We start from the raw sequence: 23,972 nt of genomic DNA, 5'->3' as shown, positions 1-23,972 counted from the left end.
CACATAAAGTGTCAGGTCGGGATCTGGTAATGGAATATCTGTCAGATCTTGTCTTGGCTTTGTCATGGTGTTAACAACTTCCACACAGTCATGTGTGGCAGGTTTTGAAGTAACTGAAGGCAACAGTGTGGCAGGATTCAAAACGTTGCAGCGTCTGATTTCTATGTGTGGCTGGAACAGTGTCAGTTCATAACCTGTTAAACGTGCAATTGTCAAGTGCTGAGTCTGTGTTCGGTTTAAAAGAACTTCCACAGAGTGTGGAACTTGTACTGTCAAGGAATGTCCTAATACTATGGAATCACTTTGTCTGATAGCTAGTGCTGTGGCTGCAACTGACTTGAGGCACGCAGGCAGAGCCTGGGCTACAGGATCTAATGTGCTCGAAAAATAAGCACAGGGCTTGTATTGTCCTGCTTGATCTTGTGTAAGAACAGATAATGCTGTACCTTCACGTTCAGTGACGAAAAGTGTAAAAGGCTTACTGTAGTTCGGTGTAGCTAGAACTGGAGCTTGGCATAGAGCTTTCTTTAATTCATTGAAACTAAGTGTATGTTCAGATGTCCAAGGGAGGACAGTCGATACGGCTGCCTCCTGTGTCGTTAACTGTATCAGTGGTTTAGCTAGAAATGCATACTGAGGAATCCATTGTCTGCAGTAAGAAGTGAGGCCAATAAAAGCACGTACCTCCTTCTGGGTCTTGGGCTGAGGAAGACTCGCTATTAACTGGATACGGTCAGGTGTCAACTGCCTACCCCTCTTGGACAGTAAGTGGCCTAAATAGATCACTTGCTGGACACAGAATTGAAGCTTCGAAGGGGACACCTTGTGCCCCATCTCGGCAAGGAAATACAAGACTGTAAGGGATGCTCGCTCGCAAGCACGTTCAGAACGGGCTGTGATCAGTAGATCATCGACATACTGGAGCAGGGCAGTGTCAGTTGGCATGTGAATGTTGTCTAGTTGTCTCTTAAGTGCTTGACTGTAAATACTTGGACTTTCTGTGAAACCTTGAGGAGCGCGTGTGAACATATAGCTCCTTCCATTTAAACAAAATCCGAAAAGAAACTGGCTGTCTGGATGAATGGGGACACTGAAAAACGCGTTCTTGAGGTCTATGACTGTAAAAAATGTGGCTTCAGAATCGATGGCTGTCAATAGGGAAGAGATATCTGGGACAACTGGGTACTGGGGAATAATACATTTATTGAGTTCTCGAAGGTCAATCACTAATCGATATACTGGGGGTGCATTTGGATCAGTACGTTTCATGACTGGAATGATCGGAGAATTACATACATTGGAGTCAGTTTCTACAACTACTCCTTGAGCCATAAGTTCGTCAATAATTTTGGATAAGGCTGCTACAGCCTCAGGTGGCAATCTGTACTGTCTGATTCGTGGCAGGACTACACCTGGCTTGAGAGTCACACGATGGTGTGTGATTTGCATATAACCAACATCAGTTGGACCGTGCGCCCATAGATGCTGTGGAACATTAGACAATCTCGGATCAAAATCTCGTAATACATAGTGACCCTTGAAGTCACGTAGGAACAGACGTATTCCCTCTGGGGAGCAGCAAATAACTGCACCTAATTCTTTCAGTGTTTTAATGCCTAATAAATTTTCTGGACATGACTTAGTAAGTAACAGATCAGTAGTTCGGGACAGTGGACCTACTTCTAGAGTGACTGGCTTTGATATCTCGTTTACAATAGGCTTTCCTGAAAATCCAAGGGAAACATTTCTAGAGCCTGAGAGCGGAGCCCCTGGAACTTCGGCGTGACTGATGGTGGTCCTACTTGCCCCTGTATCAATCAAAAACTTTCTGTCTTTCCCTAATACTTGACTGTGAACATAGGGACCCTCTTGATCTACAGGTATCTCGATGAGAGGCAAGCCTACCTCCCTCTCTAGGCTGTTTCATGAATATGGCTGATACTCTGGATACTCGGACTGTGCATACTGGTACATCTGCTGTGTAACATGCTGTGTTGCAGCAATAGGCTGCGGCACTGTAACTGTCTGTTGTGCATTCTGTGGCTGAGAAGTCTGTGAAACTTGTTCTTGTCTAGGCGGACGTGGTCTTTCTTTAGTCTTACCGGTAGCTATATTATGTTTCAGAACTGCACACTCGTTTATAAAATGACCTGGCTGTTTACAATAATTGCATGTCCCTTTAACGGGAGCTGCAGGATGACTGGCTTGATTCGGACCCCTCTTCTGACTGTCTTGAGGAACAGATTGTGCAACTAGTACTTTCATTTTTGTGTCTTTCATACGTTTTCTCTCGTGATCTTGCTCTTCTCTGATTCTATTCTGGCGGTACTGAAGCATCTGTAACATCTGGGACGGGGTATTAGCTTGCCAGGTACTTTCGACTTTCAAAACTCGGTTCTTAACTTGTGGACTTGAATTCTCGACTAATTTAGTAACAAAAAGATGAGGGTATGACTCGCTACTTGTCTTGAGGCCACTGTTGATACTAAAGCATTTCTCAAATCTAGAATAAAAATCACTAGTGTCTTCATCTTGTTTCTGTTTACAGGCTGAGATTGCATCCCAGTCTTCCTTTTTAGTGGCTAATAATCTTGGCAAAACTTGTATTAACAGTTCAGGTAATTCTTTACATTTCTCTCCTAGACCGGTACCTGGTACACGTGAATTTTCTTCAGCTTCTAGAACTGCCCAATCGATCTTTTTCTCTCCCACCTCCCAATCTTTTTCCTTGAGTTTTTCATATACCCCTGCGGGCAACAGGACCTTTAACATTTTAATAATATCTGGATACGTGTATTCTCCCATACGGAGCATGTCCTTTAATTCTCGGTGGAACCCTGCTGGATCTTTGTCATGACAGGGAATTAATTTCTTCATCTCTAAGAGTTCCATCTTTGTAATCGGAGTGTAAACAAACACTCGTTGCATTTCACCATCTGTTGTCCTGACTGGGTGTACTTCTCGTAACGGATTCTGTCTGTCTATGTAAAAGGGTTTATTTTCTGGGGGTGAGACATGAACAAAATGCGGGTTCAAAAACATACTATACTTGTGGCGCTGTTCTAGAATGACACTAATTAAATCGGTACCTAGACCTTTCCATCTATACTGGAGTAACTCGTTCAGGACATCATGTAACGGACCAGGATCAGAATGTTGACCCTCATACAGAGTAATGAGGTGCTGGATCATATACATACCCACCAGTCGTTGCTCGGCTGGGGGCAGTTTCAGAAACATTTGTGCCACTATTTCGTCTGGAAAAGTGGTAGAATCAGTAATCCATCGGACTGCTGATCGGGTTAGTTCTTGTTCATGCATAGTACTTAATTCACTGTAACCGATTCGTGATTTCAGAATGTGATCGGTAGCTTGAAATACTTGTTCTAGAGAACCTTGTTCTGGTGCTGGATGATGTAGAACTGACTTGTGTTCTAGGCGCAAATGGCGATCTGGAAATCTAGATTTTCCTACATACGCTATTCTAGCGGGATTCTCGTCCTCTACCTCTTCAGTAGAGTCATTTTCTTTCTCGCTTACTTGTGCTGCTTTACGTTGTTCGTGTAACTTTAGTATTTCTTTACGAATTTTCTTGTACATACTCTCTATACTACTGATAGTCTTGTGCTTACCCTCGGCTATATTATCACTCCACCTTGTCAGGATTCTCATTTCGGCCGGATCTTTAGTCGGGTAATCTTGTTCTCTTATTAGACAATTAATCAGAAACTTTAATATCATGAGCTGGATCTCAGCTTTCCTTTGAGACATGGCTTCGCCAATACTTTCTGGATCATTCCCTGTACGGATGAAACGATATATTCTGTCTAGATCTTCTTTCATGTCTGGTAGGGTGTCCAAATACCCGGTCACCCGTCTTACACGGATGGAATATATTACTGTACTATCATCACCTGCAACTGGATCATAGCGGCATTCAGTGAGAGCTCGTCGGATATCTGCAACGGACTTATATTTGGGCGTACGCTGTAACGCACATTCATGTAACTCGGCCAACGTTCTACGTTGGTGTGGTGGCGGGGTACCAGGAGGACCTCCTCCTGCGGCCCCCAAACTAGAATCGTCGACTGACATTCTTCGTGCTGGCAGAGTGGGAAACTGTAATGTTGGCTGGACCGGGGGTACCGTAGCAGGTACTGCAAGAGGTGCCCCGGTGTCTGGAGGAGCTGGATTTACATTATTTACAGGGACTGGCGGAACAGGATTCGCATATTCCGGGACAGTGTCGTCCAAATAGGACGAGATAAAAATATCAGCTGCGGTCGGTTTGTGACGTAGCTTGATCGGAACTAGTGGTGGCGGAAAATTACTGGATGCCTCCGGGGTCGCTTTTGGCAAGCCCTCGGCAAGAAGAGGGTACATACCCTTAATGAGGGCATTCCTCTGTCTGTCTGATTGTTCGGTTTTAACTCGTTCACCTATCTCGATCAATTCCTTTTCTTGGGCTCGTTCTAAGGACTCTCTACTTAATTCTGACTTTCTGATTTCTTTTTCGGTTCTTTTATGAGATTCTTTGCTCCATAACTCGATGGCATCTTTCTGTGACTGTCTGGCTTTCTTCTTCCATAATGCTTCTTCTACTCGCATGATGCACTCGGCATCCCACGTACCTGATACGGGCCATCTATACTTTTCCTCTAACTCTTTGGTATACTCTACCCATAAATCTAGATATAATATGGCACTTATGCCATGCTTCTGATACATAAAATGACCTGGACTGTCCCTAGGCGGGACAGGAACTGCTGCTTCTAGCAGACCTTTTCTGGTTTTTAACTGACGTAATTTAGAAAATAAGGGCATGACTGAACTGTAATCTAGACACAATACAATACACAATGAACACGATAATTACTCCACATTCATACCACGACATTAAAATACATGAATAACATTTAAAATAACAGTTCGAACAGAATACTACCTGGAATACTGAAAACAGAATACATGAATCTTCTCGAGAACAGAACTGACTAGAACAGAAACTAGATGCACTGCTGAAACAGTACGAAACTTACCGGTCTCATAAAGAGACGCGTCAGGACCCGCATCCACCAAAGTGGACACTTCGTTTTGGGTCTGTGTACCACCAAAACCCACGGACCAGAGACAATTAGATTGACCCTGTCTAGATACTACCCCAGCAACGGTACTCACCGGGCAGCAAGAACGGAAGGCCTCGGACTGGACTGGACTGCTTCGACGCCGGACGGACGAACTTCGGACTTCTGTTACGGGTGGGCCTCCGGATACCTCGGACCTTGGACTCTCGGCTTGGGCTCTGGTCGGGACTCGCCGCGTTCCTCCACCGCCTCGTCTGGATGCTGGACCGCCACCTCCGTCTCCTCCGTGGGCCTGAGGGATACTTGAAGCAGAAATATCTGCACGTGCACGGTATGGTTCCGTCACGGCTGCAGAGGGTCAGGGGGCCGGCGTGGCTTCACCGGCGCGTGGGGAAAGGGCAAGTACCTATTCGGGCGCCATTATGTGGTATATAAATAAATAATACCGGATCTAGGTTTTACTGGACATAGCAATAACAGATAGCTCAATAAATAAGAGTCAAGATTCGAGGTAGTAGGAGTTTGCAGGTTTAATACAGCATAAAGGACAGGAACAGGACAACCTGCACGGGAACAGGATGGCAGCGCTGCCGGGGGCAGGATCAGAATCGGCGTAAGGGAATCATATTTAATAACAGTGCACAACATATATATACTGAAACAATTGCATTACAGTGAATTACAGTAGGCGGAGCAGTGGGTGTGGTCAATAGCAGTCGCGAAAGATAAGGGTGAAAGTAGGTGTAACAGGAGGCGTATACATAGACATGTGATGCAAACGTAACAGAATATGTCATAAATGGGGCGGAAACATGGAGGGGGCTACCTAAGGAGCCGGGACCTCTAACCTAATGGTGCGCGCAAACTGACAATGACGTGTTACTAGGAGAAGCTGGGGGCTATGAACTCTGTGCTAGGAGTAGAGACTGAAGTCTGGAGAGTCAGGGCGACATGTACCTAAACAGTATCTAGTATCTGATGTTTAGAGAACATGTTGATATAAACTAAGAGTCAGGAGGGAAAAGGCTAACAGACTCTAAGACTGGAGCATGCATTATTCTACATGTAGTGCGTGATGAAGAATATTAAATGACCATTAAATGCAGTATTTCTCTTACATGGAGACGCAAAGGCTAGACAATGACGGAAACTATTGATGCGATTCAGTAGCTTAGGAATGCAGAGAAGGAAGGCTGGACTGATAACTAGAATCAAAACATACTTTTGGCAGACTCGTAGGCAGAGCCAGGCTGAACCGGGCACTGTGAGGCAGGAAGTAAGTGAAGGGTCAGGAATACAGGTGGGGGCTGTATCGCTCCTCAGCGAGGCTCAGGAGACAGGAGCTGAATCTGGTGTCCGGGCCCTTTTGAGGCCTAGAAACGGGAACTTTACAATGAAATAACGTGCACACTGAGAAACGTGGCAACGCAACTTTACATAGGCCTAATACTTGTAGCTTTCACGAGAACTGGGAACTGGCATACTAGGGATGGACACAACTGTAATTGCGTCTTTAATCAAACATGGGGAATACATATGCATATTAATCATGCACACATAACATAAGATGGAGGACACGTAGGGACACAGAACATGGCAATATTTACTTTTCCACAGTATCATAATTTCTGAAACACAGGTCACAAATTGAAGAACAAAACAATCAATTCAGTTGTCTTGATTGATGTTGTGCTTGAAATCACCATACCCAATGCATTTCGTGACCTTAAGTCCCTTCTTCAGGTGCCACTACTTTCAGCCTACACCCATGCAAATTACAATTGAGTACAAAGACAGCAGCGTTATCCTGCATTGTAATCCCACATACTGAAGGTAAACAACCTGCATATGGGCAAGAACGTACTCCAGGGCTTCATTTGGAGTACGTCCTTTTCAGGGGGAAGACAAGTGGGAAAAATTAGAACAGCCCAGAAGGTGTGCCCACCTCTGCTAACAGCACCCCTCAGATAGGGGAGGCGAGGTGAAGCCCACTCTTCAGTGCCCACCATCTTGCAGATAGCAGGCAGTCTCCAATCAGTTTTAGGAATTGTGCCCACTCCCCCATGTTGGGTGAGCCACCAAGGGTGTAGTCACCCTAAGGGCAGTAGCCAATGACCTCAAGACCCCTAAAACACCCCCTAAATATAGTATTTAGGGGCAGTCCTGAACCAAGAAGGCAGATTCCCCCAACCTACGAAGAAGGACGAAAGAAGACGTCTAGCTGAGGAGACTGCAGAGAAGAACTGACTCAGCTCCAGCCCTACCAGCCCATCTGCAGTTTCCAGAGATCTGTGCCAAAAGTCGCCGTGTCCTGCAGTCAGCGACCTCAAGAACCCCTGGGATGACTGACTGCCTTAAACACAGACCGGATCTCCTGTGATCAGCAGCTCTGTTCAAAAGAATCACCAACAAAAGACTCCGAGCCTACTGAGGACAAAGAAACCAGACGCTTGGAACCACCACTGCACCCAACACCTACGGCCCGAGTCCAAGCAGCCCACCGGTCCCAGCGAGGTCTCCCAGCCACCCAGAGTCCGAGTCCACCCTGGGTTGATCCTTCCAGGACTCTCCGACATCGTCTGCAGCCTCTGCACGGAGACCCTCCCAACTGCGAGTGGGCCCGGTAAGGTGAAATCCAACCTCAAAAGCCCTCCCTGCATCCAGCCACCCCTGTACCCTGGAGGAGAGAACCCGAGGTGCACCTATGTCCCCGGCCCTTCAACTTACTTACCTGCCAAGCTGTTGATTCCTCCCGGAAGACGTCCTAGACCGAGCCGGCAGCCAAAATCCAAAACTGGCGATTCCCTTTGAAAACAACAGGGCACTTTGTGTACTAACCTGCACCCCCCTTTGCCCTGGTCATAACCCCAAAACTTTACTCTCACAACCTTGTGGCCTGCTCGTGAGCAGCCACCAACTGGAGGCTCCCTATCCTCCATTTTATTAACATTGGGCCTCCGCACTCTGCACCTGGCCACCCTAGTGCCGCAGCAAGTGCTTTGAGAGTACATCCTTGACCCTGGGGGAACCCTTGTTCTAACCCCAGACACCCAACTCCCAAACCCAAGTATTTACCTGTAAATCGATAACTTAATTTCCTCCCATAGGATTGCATTGACTGCTTTTCTGTGAAAAATGTTCCAAGTGTGGAGTTGAGAAATTGTATGAACACATAAGAAACTGAATATTTACAAAAACTGATTTACTTACCTTTTATCCAGGAAATGTTCCAGTGTGATATCTAGGCATATCACACTGAGTAAAACAAGTAATCTGAAAAGTAATTACAAAATATTTGCACAGTAAATTCAAATGTTTATGAACATTTTACTTACTTGTATCCAAACCAATTGCACTTAACTGTAATCAACTGCATTGTTCTTGCAAAGTACGACTACACTTACCTGGGCTAGGCCCTGTTTGGTTCTAGAAATAAAATTAAACTAAATAATTGGTCCGAGTTCAGTCTTTCAGTGTGTGAAACCAATTCTTGCTTGAATGTGTACAATTAATGCTTAACACTACCCTCTTATAAAGCCTTAATGCTCGCCCACATTACCGCAAATAGAGAGTAAGGTATTATCTACTTTTACCTCTGTCTACCTTTGGGGATCCATTGGCCTCTGTGCACACTATTCCTTACTTTGGTATAGTATATACAGAGCCAGTTTTCTACACTATATAAAACTGGAAAACAGAGTTGAGGCTTTTCTTTTACACACTAAAGGTAAAAATGGAGAGCCCAATAGGGACCCCCCTCTGCAACTGCTTTTAAGAACTGCTGGTGCTGAGCACCGGCAGGACCTGGCCTACTTAAAGCCCTGGGTCTGTGTCTGTTCCTTACGGTTGAAGGAAGTGAGGTCCATTATTCTCTTCCTTCTTTTTAGGTATCGCCTTCAGCGAGCATACGGTGTCAGGGAAAGCAATTGTTAATAAAAAAAAAGCTTAATAAATATTGTCTCGGAGCCCGCCCCATCCTAACTGTTACTTACTATTGGTTGGCTCCCACGTATGTCTCAGTTCCATGCTTCATAATGGTCAGGACCTCCTGCTGCTTCCACTTTCTCTCCAGTTCTTCCGTTGTCCAGCATCCATGGCGAATGGACCAGCTAAAAGTTTCTGTGGCCAATGTCCTTCCACTGGCCACTGCTTGGTACAAATACTTTATTGAAATTGTTATTCTAGCACTCCTTAAGAGTGAATGTGTTTGCAGGCCCTCTATCCTCCCCATCCCTCCCAAACCTATCCCACTTCTTTGCTGTTTGCCATGTTCCTCCCACCCCCTGCTTGGTTGTAGCCGTCCCTTCCACCCTTCCTCTTTTTGCATCGCTTTGCCCCAGAACAAAAAGCAATATGACGAGCAGCACCGGCCGCGTCATTGCACCTTGTTTTTATTTAATGAAGAATTTTTTCGGAACAAAAAATTATTTGGGCCTGGTCTCTGGTAGAGTTGTTTTATTCTCTGCTTACTAGCACAATACTACCTTCATAATAATGTCAAAGTGGTGTTCGCATACTAGACATTGGCTGACAGAGGAAAAATGATAAGCTCTTCTCAGAAAATCACATTCTGATTTCATTTTGCAGAGCAGTCTGTGGCTCTCCTGCCAATATATCTGTGCCCTTTTTAGGTAAAAGCCTACCAAACAACGCAGCTGTCTGGCTTGCTAACCACATCTTGGGGACATTCAGAAAGCATCCATTGGCGCACATTCTGCCCATTGCTTACCTATGACTTGTAACTTATAACTCACAATTACTTGCTTTCTATTTGGTGGCTCTATTTGTTGTCCAACGTCTATTGTAAATGTGCTGGACTTGTAATGTAAATGTGCTGGACTTGTAAAGCGCACAGCTGCCCGTGAGCGTCCCGGCGCTTGCTTAGGGAACCCGTCCTGGTATTCCCCTGTGAGAAACCCCGGCAGGGTGTCCACAAGGTGAAAGCCAGGCATCCCGCCGCGAGGGGCCATAGTGGAGATTAAGCAAGCTATTGCCCAGAGTTGCAGAGTGTGACCCTGTGAGTTGAGTAGGCACCGGAGCAAGAATTGTCGAGTCCGTGTAATTTTGAGCCCGAGACTCGCCGAGCCATACTATTTACTGTATTATTCCACCAGTATTGGATTTCTGTAAACAGGGCTTTGAATCGTGTTCTTCTCTTGTCACATTTGCTGTACATTCAAAGACCGAGGTCAAATGTCAGGCCTGTCTCCCAGGGAGCTTGGTGTTTACTCTTCTTTCTCTGACTTCAAAATGGGAAGTTGATTGTGACAATTGTGCTGTCTACTTATGGAATACTAGAGGAAGGCTGTACGATGTTATTGATCTTTCTCACAGACAACACAATTTAAATGTCTGTAAATGAACTGTGTTGGTATTTCACAATTAGAAAAATCATAAAGAAGCTAATTTTTTGGTCATTCTGAAGTGTAGTGGAAACAAATATTTTATTATGATCAAAACAATTCAATACACTAGGTGATGACATTTCCGCGCATTATCATTTGTGCTCTGAATACGTTTATCAGTAAAACTGTATGTCTGTGCAAATGTAATGGTCATTTCAATTGAAGATGTGTTGTCTGTAATGACAGTGCGCTATCCCACATGCATACGCCACTCTATGCCACTCCACTCTACTCTACTCTACTCCACATTACACCACTCAACTTCACAAAGCACCACTGTACTCTTCTCTACTCTACACCACTCGACTCTAAGCCGCTTCACTCTGTGCTCTCTACTCTACACCACTCTATGCCAATTCACGCTACCCCACAGTACTCTACTATGCACTACTGCACTCTTCATCACTGCACTCTACACCACTCTGCGCCACTCCACTCTATGCCATTGCACTCTATGCCAATGCACTCTACTCTGTACCACTACACCCTATGACAGTGCACTCTATGCAAGTCCACTGTACGCCACTTTAACCTACTCTGCACTCTACACCACTCTACTGTACGCACCTGTACTCTACCATGCACCACACTACTCTGAAAGAATCTACTCTACAGCACTACACTTGGGGTTATTGCACTCAGCGCAACCCCATTCTGCGCCACTCCACTCTGTGCCTCTGCACTCTATGCAAATGCATTTTACACCACTTTACTCAAAACCAATGCACTCTGTCACTGCACTTTATGCCCATCTACACTGCATCACTGCACTCAACGCCACTATACTCTGCAAAACTTTATGCCACTGCACTCTATTCCATTGTACTCTACTTCACTGCTCTCTATGCCACTCTATTCTACTCTGCACCACTGTACTCTAAACCATAGCTCTTTATGCCAATCTACTTTGCACCACTCTATGCCAGTGCACTCCACACCAATGTACTCTACGCCACTCTACGATACACCACTGCACTCTTTTACTGTCTGTTCTGCAACACTGCACTCACCGCTGATGGAGCAGGGTTTCGCGCAAAAGAAACTTGTCTTGATGCGATCCTCTCGTTAACTTACTAATAAGTTATTAAATCATGTTATGTGAATAACTAATGCGCAACACGTGAATACGGGGGTTAGTGAAGCTCGCTTATGTGTTTACTAACGTGGATAATATGAACGACGGACTAATATCGCTTTAAACGGGGAACTGTTGTGCACATGCGTCAACTGCATCTATGTAGTATGACGTATTAATGCATGGAGGGAAATTCTGACGCATGAGCAGAAGATACTAAAATGGAGTCTTGAAGACTCACGTGCATGGCATCTGCTTGCTTAAACAAAAACAAGCTATTTTACTAATGCTAGTGCAGGAAAAGTATTAATAAATAAAAGGGAATAGAGTAGAGGTGGGTGGTATACAGTGAGACCACTTTATTTGTGAATCTAATATCTGTCTTTATGACTTCATCACTAGTGCGTATTTGGGCCTCTCTTGTATAACTGAATTAAGCTGAGTCACATGAGGACTGCGCATGACTGCTGAAAGTTAACCCGAAATGATGACCCAGATGGTGAACGGGAGCCAAGGACACAAGTGATATACTCTGGGAACGGATGGTGAAAAGTTCAACGATGAGGACTTGCTATTCAGAATGTTAAGAAAATGTTGCAAGGGAAATATAAATGCGAGTGAGAACTAAAATCATGAACAAGAATTAAGGGGATGGGTTTGCGAACAATTGTTGAATAGATATTAATGACATGTAAGCATGGTGTGATGGAGCTCCCCCCTTGCTCGACCAATCAAATTTCGTATTTTCCCGATATTGAAACATTAATGGGTGGAACATGCAGAACGAAAGATATAATTAAGATAGATTTAGTTAGTTAGTCAGATGAAGATTTGCTGAGAGCTGACAGAACTGAACGCTGTGAGCGGAGACATGCTGAATGCTGGGGAGAGAAGCTGATGCTGTGTTTCTGATGAAGGGTTGATTGCAGAGCCTGAAGCAGAACCTTCTATCCTAATTTAATTGGGTTAGCTCAGAAGATCGCAGAAGAATCTCGAGGAGGAAGAGAGTATCAGAGAGGGGTGTGACGCAACCGTCGGTATCTTAGAGAGGGTAACTAGTCTGCCCTGAATCCTGTCCTGAAATCTTTGTCTCCTTCCCTATCCCGGGGGACCCTTACCTGCCCTTTGGCCAGGGGGTTGGTCTTACACATCATCCTTGGTAATTATACATTTCTCATTATTTTACTGATGTACTTTTCTATCTATCCTCTCCCTTTCTGAGCATTGATCATTGTATGAGTCTGAAGTATATGCTTGGTGTCTAATGAATTGAATTTTCTTCCCAATGAATGATGGTGACTGAACTATATTTTTGAAGTGATTCATATTCTTTAATTTAGATGAAGATTTAAAACTTTCTTGAATCTGTGGTTATTTACATTGAATAAAAGTATAGTTAATTTCTATCAACTAGTTCGACTGATGGTCCATTGACCAGAGGAAAGAACTTTTTGATCAGTGAAAGGTTAGTTAGGAATTTCAAATAACTAATCTTGAACACTGTGGAAACTATAAACTTGACCCCAGCTGTTTTACGCACTGTGAGTTTATGGGCCCAGGTGAGTTTATGGTAGTGGAGTATCTGTTGTTGTTGAACCGTCCGATCACTGTCACTGTATTCTATTGCACTGCAATCTATGCTGTGCCATTTTACACCACTCAACTCTATTCTGTACCATTATATTGTACACCACTGCCCTCTACGCCACTCTACTCTAAACCACTGCACTCCATGCCAATGCACTAAGCACCACTTTATTCAATACTAAGGCACTCTAAGCCATGACACTATACGCCAACTCCTCTGTGCCACTGCACTCTACAATGCTATACTCTACTCTGCAACACTCTATGCCACTGAACTCTATGCCACTGCACGATAAGCCGTTCTGTTCTACACTGCACCACTTTACTCTGTGCCACTCTAGTCTACACCAATGCACTCTGCATGACTGCACTCTCCATTACTGCAAGCTACACCACTGCACTCTATTCCACTTTACGCTACTCTGCACCACTCAAGGCTACGCCACTCTATGCCGATCCACTCTACTCCTCTACACTCTGCACCACTCCACAGCATTCTAATCTGTTCTGCACCACTGCACTCTAAGCAGCTGCAGTTCACACAACTGTATTCTACACCACTCTACTTTACGCCACTCTACAACTCTGCACTCTACCCTTCACCACTCCACTCTACGCAACTTCACTCTACTCTAAAACAATCTACTCTGCAATACTGCACACTAATATGCACCACTCTACTCAATGCCACTGCACTCTATGCCACTCTACTCTGTCACTGCACTCTACACCATGTTACTTCACTCTATGCCAATGCCCTCTACGCCACTTTAGTCAAAACCAATGCACTCTATGCTATTGCACTCTAAGCCAATCTACTGTGCACCACTTTTCTTTACACAACTTCACTCTAGGCCACTCTACTCCATTCTACGACACTACACTCTATGATACTCCACTCTCTGATGCTCTACTCCTTTAAGCTCTACTCTACTCCATTCTATACAACTCCAATCTACGACATTCTACTCCATTCTACAATGCTCTGCTCCTCTCTGCCACTCTAGAGCACTACTCCACTCTACGACGCTCCATGCAACCCCCTCTATGGCACTCCATGCCACTTTACTCCATGCTCTTCTGCGGCACACTACTCCATTCCACTCTACTCCATGCCACTCCACTCTATGCCACCCCACGCCACTCAACTCTACAACACTCTGCCATTCCACTCTCCTACACTTCTCCACTCTATGCCACTCCACTCTCTGACAATCTCACTTTACGCTACTCTACTCTGCAACACTCTACTCCACTCTATGCAACACACTTTACGCCTCTCCAATCTGCTTTACACCACTCCATGACACTATGCCACTTGACTACGTTACTCTACTCCACTCAACTCTACGCCATCCACAACACTCCACTCCACTCCATGGCACCCCACTTCCCTCCACTCGTTGCCACTCAACTCTATACCATTCTGCACCACTCCATGCCACTCCATAACACTCCACTCCACTGTTCTCCACTTTATGACACTCCACTCCACGCCAATCTCCTTCAATCCACTAACTTTTAGCCATGCTGAACAGTAGCCATGATGGTGTACAACATGGCTTAAACATATTGGCAAAGCCAATAACTCTTTCATAGACGAGACATATTGGCTTTGCCAATGTTGGGTTTGTTTTGGACCTTATCTTAAAGGATTTAGATAATCAAACCACTCAATGAAATTAAATTGAACTAAGGGATTTACTGGTCCACATCGATGTGCATACGTGTTTTAAGTGCAATGAAAAATATGTGAGCTCTCTGAAAGGGTTGTGGCAAAAAAAGTTTAACTTTGAATCTTTTCCTAGAGGCTTAGCCTATGTAATTAAGGGTGTGGCTTAAAAACTCAAACTAAAATCCTGTGCTTGACACAGTATTTGGAAGTCTCTCAATGAGTGTTCTGTTTGCCAATGCTTTTTAGCTATATCGGATAAATAAATACAATAATTTTGTTGTGAGTAAGTAGAATTGAACATGTTTCTATTCATGAAATATGGGACTGAATTCAAAATGACTTAAGTCTGTGGAAATGATAGTGGCCTTCAGAGCGTCTCAGATACTCTTCATCTCTCCTTCACACCACGCTACTTCCGTCTGCAGTCTCTCACTCTGCGAGACACCTATACCCATTTTCTACCTTCATCGTTCTGAAATTTTCATCTGCATATCTCACACTTTCCCAGAGTTACCATTAGTTCTTATGTGATTATGCTCTGTGAGCTCTGCAGAGAGGCCAAGGATAGAATGTGCATGTTGTCTGAAAAGCTATATGACCCATTGGCACTGTCAGAAACACGCCCTACTTTCTGCCTAAAGATCGAATTGGCAATCATGCCCTGTCATAAACACCCTCTCACAAATTGAGGTGACTCAATTCAAAGTAAGCCCTATACAAGAGTCAAGTGTTAAACTAAAGAAACACACCACGTTGAAAAACAGTAAAAACTATTAAGGATTGAAGGGTAAAGTAAAATATATGAAATGTAAACCGAGATTGTATCACTCACATGCAGTACCGTAAGGGTTTTTACAGTGCTTGTTGACAAATAGATCAGTCTTTTTTTCCAGTTAAGGACAAGAATAAAGCGATCTTCCGAGACCGTTTTCAAAGTTGGGTTTTAATTACAACTTTGACACGCACGCAATTTGAGTGAGGATGAAAATTACTTTGGAGAGAAGGCACAGCATAGATAGCACCGCAGCTAACCGGTGCTTTCCAAGATGAAACCGAGCAAGTTCAAGGATGTCCCACCCTTCCCTAAGGATCTTTCCTCTATGCAACACCACTTATAGTTTTCCCCTTTCTTTGCAAAGTCCCAGGCACTTATTTCACCTCGAGTCTATTGATGCAAATGTATAGTTGTACTCTCCTGCACATTTGTCAATATGAGTCCCTTATCCTCAGAAAAGTCTGTAGTTGATGTCACAGCCATGCTATGAGGAGGAGGAGTGGTATTAATTTGGCGGTAAAGGAAGTGGATGCTGCTCCGGAATTCCCTTGATTGTCTAACATCCTGCTTCCACTCCTCTTTCCTCTTGGCCAGAGATAAACCTCTCTTAACAGTGACCTGATGTTCATTAGCTGAAAAAGCAGCATGATTCTAAACATCTGTGGTTGTGGTGGATCTGACTGAGGCTCTTCCTCGGATATCCAAATCCCACCAAGTTCAAGAAAGGATCTTTGTTACCCTACGTCCCACCAAATGTCACTGCCACCCGCCAGTGCTGTTTTGAGATGTGCCCTCTACTTCCTGAAACTATCTTTCACTTACAGAGCAATGTACCCCCAGCCGTAGATTATAAGCAGTGCTTAATTTGTAAAAGTATAATACCTGGGGCCAAAAGTTTTGCTTGAAAGACCTGTGACTACCGAATATTGGAATGCTGAATACCAAAGCTGCATAGTCCTACTTCCACGACATGTCTCTTTACTATCCCAGCAAACACTCTTTTATAGCACTCTTGCTAGTTTCTACTTTCTCCCTTTGTCACTGTTTTGCTGTCTTTCCCTTCTCTCTTCTTCTCCCCTTGTGTTTTCCCTCTCATGCTCTTCATCATAGCAGTGGCATAATGAAAGTTGAAGGGTCCCCCCTGCAAGGTACACAGAGGGGCCCCACTCCGGATTTAATCCAGAGCTCTCCAGCCTGAGTACAGTGCTGAGGGGACCCCCCCTGCCGCTTGGGGCCCTTGCACTGCAGGGGCTGCGGGCCCTGTGTTATGCCCCTGGCTACCAGAGGGGAAAGCAGAGGTTATCTTTGGTGTGTAACTTACTTACCCTGACTAGGATTGTGGGTCCTTACTTGCACAGGGTGGAGACCGCCATTTCTAACAACCTTCAACAAGAATCTTCCACAGCTTGATGGGCACTCAGTCTTGATCTCTATTACCAGACAAAACAGCAGGTCCAATACCCCATTGACATGATGCTCGCACTGGATCACTGAAATAATATCGAGGGACAGAATATCGACCATCAAAAATATCGTTGAGAAAATATCGACAGTCAAAATATCGAGTTTCTATCTACAAACAGGTAAGTACAAAAATATCGAGTTAAAAATATCGTTTACAAAAATATAGTTGTAAAAAATATCGTATTTACTAAAAACAGTGTTAAATTAAATTAATATTAACAATTAATTACTAAAATATACTTAAAATTACTTAAATTAACTTATAATAATTAAATAATTAATGAAAGTTAAATAAATATTTTTTTATTTCATATTTATTAAAACATATATATATAGTAACTAAATATAATAAAATAATACCCAAAAACTGAAAACTGACCCTGAACCCTAAAAATACCCCTTTACCCAAAAACCCAAAACTGACCCTGAACCCTAAAAATACCCCTTTACCCAAAAACTGAAAACTGACCCTGAACCCTAAAAATACCCCTTTACCCAAAAACTGAAAACTGACCCTGAACCCTAAAAATACCCCTTTACCCAAAAACTGAAAACTGACCCCGAACCCTAAAAATACCCCTTTACCCAAAAACTGAAAACTGACCCTGAACCCTAAAAATACCCCTTTACCCAAAAACCCAAAACTGACCCTGAACCCTAAAAATACCCAAAAACCCAAAACTGACCCTGAACCCTAAAAATAAAAACAATTTTTTTTACTATCTATATTATATACTTACATATTTTCACTTTCTATATTATTTACAGTCGATATTACTTCACTTACCTTAAAAACGATATTTAGGCTGTCTATATTCTGTCCTGTCGATATTTTGTCCAAACGATATTTTGGAGTCGATATTATGTCCAAACGATATTTTGGAGTCGATATTATGTCTGTGCACCGCTCGCACTCTCACTAGACGCAAGCCCCTCCTTCCTGTTTTCTCACGCGGGGAAAAATATTCTTAGGTTGGCAGGTTTGTAGGCTGTGGTAAATAAAACATCTACCATCAATTGAACACTTGGTCAAAATAGCTTGGGCCACATGATAGGCTTCACTCTAAGAAGAGACAGTTTCCTCAATGTGTAATTCAGGACTGGTCATGTTTCGCAGTAACATTTCAATCTCTACTATGGTCGCTTATGGCTAGACACATTACACTGAAAGCAATGATAGGTTTTGCATTTCCTGCCCCTCAATTCACTCAACATGATGACGTATAAGTTAGCATAGTGTGTCTAACTGAATGATGTGTTGCATATGTATTTAGGACTAATTGGTTATTTTCGTGTTCCAGTTAGCAATTTCTTAGCTTAGCTCCTGTGCCGCCATCTTGGGAACATGTCTCCGCGACCAGACTGCAAATCCCCCTTCCTTATGAGCCGAAAATCCCTCGTCTCAGCGTTTCTCGCCTTGAGTTAGTATTTTCAGAAAACTAACAACGAAATGTGTTTCTTTGCTATCAGTAATGTTCCCATGCCCGGGAGGAGCAGAGTCTCGGCTCCGTGGCCTTGGGATTGATAACAGAGCCATCCTCCCGCAGGTGCAGCGGCTTCATGTGTGCGTTCATTGTTCACCATTTCTCCAGTCCTGTACTTTTCCATTAGGGGCGTGACTAATGTTGCTGTAACGTGTTATAATGTATTGTCGTTTTGAGAACCGTCAGTCCTCTCGGTGCACTCCTTGGAGTGCAGTCCTGACGGGGCCTCTCTATAGAGAAACTAATGGCCTAATAAATGTTTTCTAATTCTTCTCCACTGTCTGGCTGGCTTATTTTATGGGAATGATATCTGAGTGAGGTAAGTTTTCTCAGGTGGTTTTGAGCCACTCTTATCAGCAATGTGCCTTACTCATCATGCCATCCATGACACAAGCCTTTGCTTCTCACCAGGGCCAGAATGCCCGTAGTGGGCATCAGGAGTGTTCCTGGTGGGCAGGCAGGGCGGGCCAGTTTTGGAGCAATGGGGGCCATTTTGTGCTGCATTATCGCCCCCCGGTAACAAAAGCAACAGCAGTGCGTCATGCTTCAATGTACAACCAACATGCTACTCAACTCGCTGCTCTGAAAATACCACACCAGATCCTGATATAAATGAGAGTTGTTCATGACCACATCCAGGATATGAATACCTATTTAAATGCTACAATACAAAACTTTGTATACAATTTCATGCATACCTAATCATGACTAGTTTATAACAATCCTGCGTAAGGGCCTGATATGAGTTTGGCAGACGATGTAGTGTCCGTTGGAACGGCGGAGGACATTATCTCCACCATCTAAGGGGTTCTCTCCCTACCAAATTTAGAAATGACCGCCAGCCCTGTGTACCGTCTGCACATTTAGAAATAACTGCCTGCCATGAAGTCATCGCTGTACATTGAAAGAAACCATTGCCACAACAGTTCCTTTCAATCTACTAATAGTTTGGTGTATAGCAGCTGTTTTTTGACAGCCATATACCAAACTATTGACTTTTTTTGTTTTGCAAAAACAAGCTCTCAAAGTGGAAGTTTGTTCTTGAAATACATAAAAATAATGACTCATACATTCTCCTAAATAGGATGGGTGGTGTAATGTTCGTCCTCTGGCGGCCCCTACCCTGTTGGGCAGTTGGAGATAGTATTTCATTAATAGAGTCAATCGGGGCTCCACCGACAGAATACTGAAAGTGCTCACATCTCTCAACAAGGCTGGTCTACCGAGGGTTTAGCAGGCAGGGTGCTCTATCACGTTTGTAACAGTACGATGTCTGTCAAATCTAAATTAGGCCCTAAGTGGCTTTGAGCAGTTTTAGATTTTGGTGGCTGGATACTTTGTCATAAACATTACAAATATAATATCACCCAAATACAAGTGCATTATATCCACATGCACTTGAAATAAGGTCAATGGGTAGTGCTTAATTTGAGCAGGTGGATTCCGGTGCTGAGCACCGGAACTTAGTTGCCAACACCAATGCTTTTTACAGTAGGGCTAATTTAAAGAAGAACACAACAAAAGTTAATTATTAATTCAATATACTTTCAAAATTACTATTACCTGCCACCCAAGCGAGTCTTATAGCTTTGGGGGCCTGGAATATTCCGAATTGTCACACTTATAGGAGTGAGACGGTTTGTAGCTGTGTTTTTACTATCAATTGCAGCATGGCAAATTGAAATTTAGATAGGAGGGGTTTTCTCGTAGATTTTTAGGCAGGGTATTCCAGATGCTGGGGGCTTTTCCTGAGAAGAAACGGGATTGTGAGGCTTGTTTTTTCAGAAGAGGGGGAATGAGGAGAAGAGAGTTGGTGCTTCTCAGCTTCCCGCTTTGTTGAGTTTGTTTGAGAGGTAAGGTGGGATCTTTTGGTAGAGGATTTTGTGCGTAATGCATGCTTTTTTATCGGAGGATCGGCCTTTAATAGGAAGCCATTAAAGGGCCTTGAGGGCAGGTGAGATGTGATCGAAGCGTTTACAGTCTGTTGTGAGCCTAGCCGCTAGGTTGAGAACAGATTCGAGGGGGGTAAGGTGAATTTTGGGAGTTCCGGAGATTAAAGCATTTCCGTAGTCAATTTTCAACAGGACTAAAGATTGGACAACCGATTTGAAATCTTCAGCTGGGATAAAAGGTTTGATTTTTTTGAGATGTCGGAGTGCGAGAGGTGCTCCCTTTGCTGAGTTTTTTATATGGGAATTAGGCGTTAGCTTATTGTTACAATACGGCTTTCTTGTGGGTTGTTATCACGTGCTCTAACTCTTGCTCACAGCTCCATCCTCATTAACACGTCAAGGAGACCACGTTTTCTGAAGATTGGAAAGAGAGGCTTGAGTGCCTCAGGTCTATTTAATGTGAAAATGAACTTCTTAACTATTGTGGCATTTCCTTAATTAAACACTTAAAACATCTCCACATGTGCATATTTTTTTCAAGCTACATGTATAAATTGCGCATACTAACAATACTTTAAATAATGAGTGGTCATAATGTGCTTGAATATATCTGTAGGGATTACAAAATACAGCTTTTTCGAAGTAACACGAGGTGTATGCATAACTTGTTTATACACGTACAAGACGATGTAGCTTCATTATATCTTATTCGATGAAAAAATTATTTTGTAAGACAGGTTGTATTTTAACGAAGATGTATTGCTTTGTTCGTTATGATGGGCAAGAAAACAAGTTACTTACCTGTAACTTCAGTTATCCAGTACTGGTATCTTTCATAGATTCACATGCTTAGAATCATCCCCGCCGACGAGGTGGGAGTCTCGTGGTACAATAAAACATATACATTATAGTGATAATAACATCACACCATAGGCTAAAGTAAATAGCAAAGTCACTACACTAGCCTATCTTAGTCCTTTTGCAAAAAGAACAAAACTTGGAAACCAGCCAATCAGGCAGCAAGCAGCCCCCTCTAAAACCTTCCCCACACAGAGAGGCAAACCCTCCGATTTTCGTAGCACAAGTGACAATAAGTATGCCAAAATGATAAGGTGAGCGTTTCCGGGGAGGAGGGAGGGTCGCATGTGAATATATGAAAGATACCAATACTGGATAACTGAAGTTACAGGTAAGTAACTCGTTTTCTTATCCAGTATTGGGGTATCTTTCATAGATTCACATACTTAGAATCAGAGTAGCTAGCAGTAAACAATATATAGATGCATAGTGGATGGTGGGCATCATAAGAAGAATCCAAAATACACCCTACCAAAAAAGTGCAAAAACAATATATACATATATATATAAATACATATCTGTACTAACATAAAGAGTAAGTCATACATGTACGCAACAATAGTTATATACAATGGCACGGACAATATACTCTTATCATAAGGCTTACCTTATCTAAAAAGGTTTCGTAGTACTGCTTGCCCAACTGCTGACTCAGCCTCTGTTGCCAAATCTAGGCAATAATGCAGAGTGAAAGTGTGCACATTTTTCCAGGTTGCAGCTCGGCAAATCTTGTCCAGAGACACACCAGCGAACAATGCCGTAGATGAGGACACAGCTCTGGTGGAATGAGCTTTAGGCTTCTTTGACAATGGATGGCCTGCCTTGAAATGGCAGAATCGAATAGCGGATGCAATCCACCTTGAAATAGTAGCTTTTGATACAGCTGATCCTGGCTTGTGACCACCATACGAGATAAATAACTGGTCAGATTTTCTGATGGACACAGTCCGAGATATGTAGAATTTGTAACATCTTTTGACATCCAAAGTATGTAATGACTTTTCCGCCGCTGAAGACGGATTAGGAAAGAATGTCCGCAATATCATAGGTTCGTTGAGATGAAATGAAGTAGGAACCTTAGGTATGAACGTGGGATTAGTTCTCAGAAGGACATAATCATTGCTGAACTTCAAATATCGTTGTTTTATAATGAATGCTTGTATCTCACTCACTCGCCGAGAAGAGGTGAGTGCTAATAAGAGAGCTGTCTTCCATGAGAGATATTTTAAGTCTACTTTATGAATGGGTTCAAACGGATGTTTCATCAGTTGTTGTAGAACCAGATTCAGCCTCCATTCTGGAGGAGGAGCTCTAATAGGCGAGAAAGTTCTAAAAAGGCCTTTCAGGAATTGCTTAATGAGACGATTGGAACAAGATGATGTCGCCCCTGAGGATCGTCTGTATGTGGAGATTGCGACCAGATGCAATTTAACTGAAGCGAACATGAGACCAGATTTAGATAATGACAATAAATAAGGCAGAACCTTATCGGGAGAACATTCCAGCAGATGCAAATTGTTGTTGCAGCACCAGTGACAGAATCTTGTCCATTTTAAGGCAGAGGTCCGTAATGTAGAAGGGGCTCTTGCTTTATTCAGAATGTCTCTATATTCTTGAAGTAAGTTTATATCCATGAAATCCGTGAATCCAGAAACCAAGCATGGAGTTGCAGTTGAGCTGGGCAAGGATGAAGAATGTGACCTTTTCTCATTGTCAACAGGTCCAGCAGTATTGGAAAGCGGAATGGCTTGCACTTGGAGAGAAGAAGTTCTGTGACCCAGTGCTGACGTGGCCATTTCGGTGCAATCAGAATTATGCAACATGGTTCCTTCTTTATCTTGTGTACAAGTCTCGGGATCAGAGGAAAAGGAGGGAACGCGTAAGCAAAAATTCCCGTCCATCTCATTATGAAAGCGTTCCCCCAGGAGCCCTTCTCTGGTTCCCAACTCATAAAGAAAGTGCACTTCCGATTGCTCTTGGTGGCAAAGAGATCCAGATTTGGTTTGCCCCACTTCCGAAAATACATTGTCCAGAATCATTTGATTCAGCTCCCATTTGTGGCAAGATTTTTCTGTTCTGCTGAGAGTGTCTGCCAAGGTGTTATGGACTCCTGGAAGATGTTCCACCTTGATTGCCAATTGTGCAAGAGAAGCCACTTTTAGGTGTTTTGAGCTTCCTTAAACAGAATGTGAGATCTGGTGCCCCCTTATTTGTTTAAATAATGCATGCAAGTGGTGTTGTCGGTTCTGATGAGAACTGTAGACCCTTGGAGTCGAGGTAGAAAACACTGCAGGGACAGGGAAATTGCTCGAAGCTCCAAAAAATATATGTGCATTTTGCCATTGCTGAAGACCATTTTACTCTTATGCTGAGGTCTTGAAGATGGGCACCCCAACCTTCCAGGGAAGCATCCGTAATGAGGATAAAATCCGGAATTGGAGGTTGAAAACTGAGCCCTACGTCGACATTCTTGGAAAACCTCCACCAAGAAAGCGTTTCTTTCATAACTGGAGTTACTCGAACTATGTCGTCGAACAAACCTGAGATTTGGAGCCACTGATTGTCCAGCTCCTCTTGAATTGGCCTCATTTTTAGCCGTGTCTGAGGCACTAGCAGAATTGCCTATGACAAAATCCCCAGAAAAGATTTGATCATTCTCACTGAAGCGAACTT

At 43.5% G+C, this 23,972-nt stretch overlaps 1 long non-coding RNA gene across 1 annotated transcript in view; it reads left to right on the top strand.

Moving 5' to 3' along the window:
• LOC144753852 (uncharacterized) overlaps positions 1 to 23,972 on the top strand; it is a 136,948-nt gene that overhangs the window by 66,415 nt on the left and 46,561 nt on the right. The window contains exon 2 of the long non-coding RNA XR_013594566.1: positions 11,967 to 12,109. This is a non-coding gene — a long non-coding RNA (uncharacterized LOC144753852). The remainder of the gene's footprint in view (positions 1 to 11,966; positions 12,110 to 23,972) is intronic.

Source organism: Lissotriton helveticus, chromosome 5_1 (assembly GCF_964261635.1).
Source record: "Lissotriton helveticus chromosome 5_1, aLisHel1.1, whole genome shotgun sequence".
Classification (NCBI taxonomy): domain Eukaryota; kingdom Metazoa; phylum Chordata; class Amphibia; order Caudata; family Salamandridae; genus Lissotriton; species Lissotriton helveticus.
This window is presented reverse-complemented; position numbering and strand designations above follow the sequence as displayed.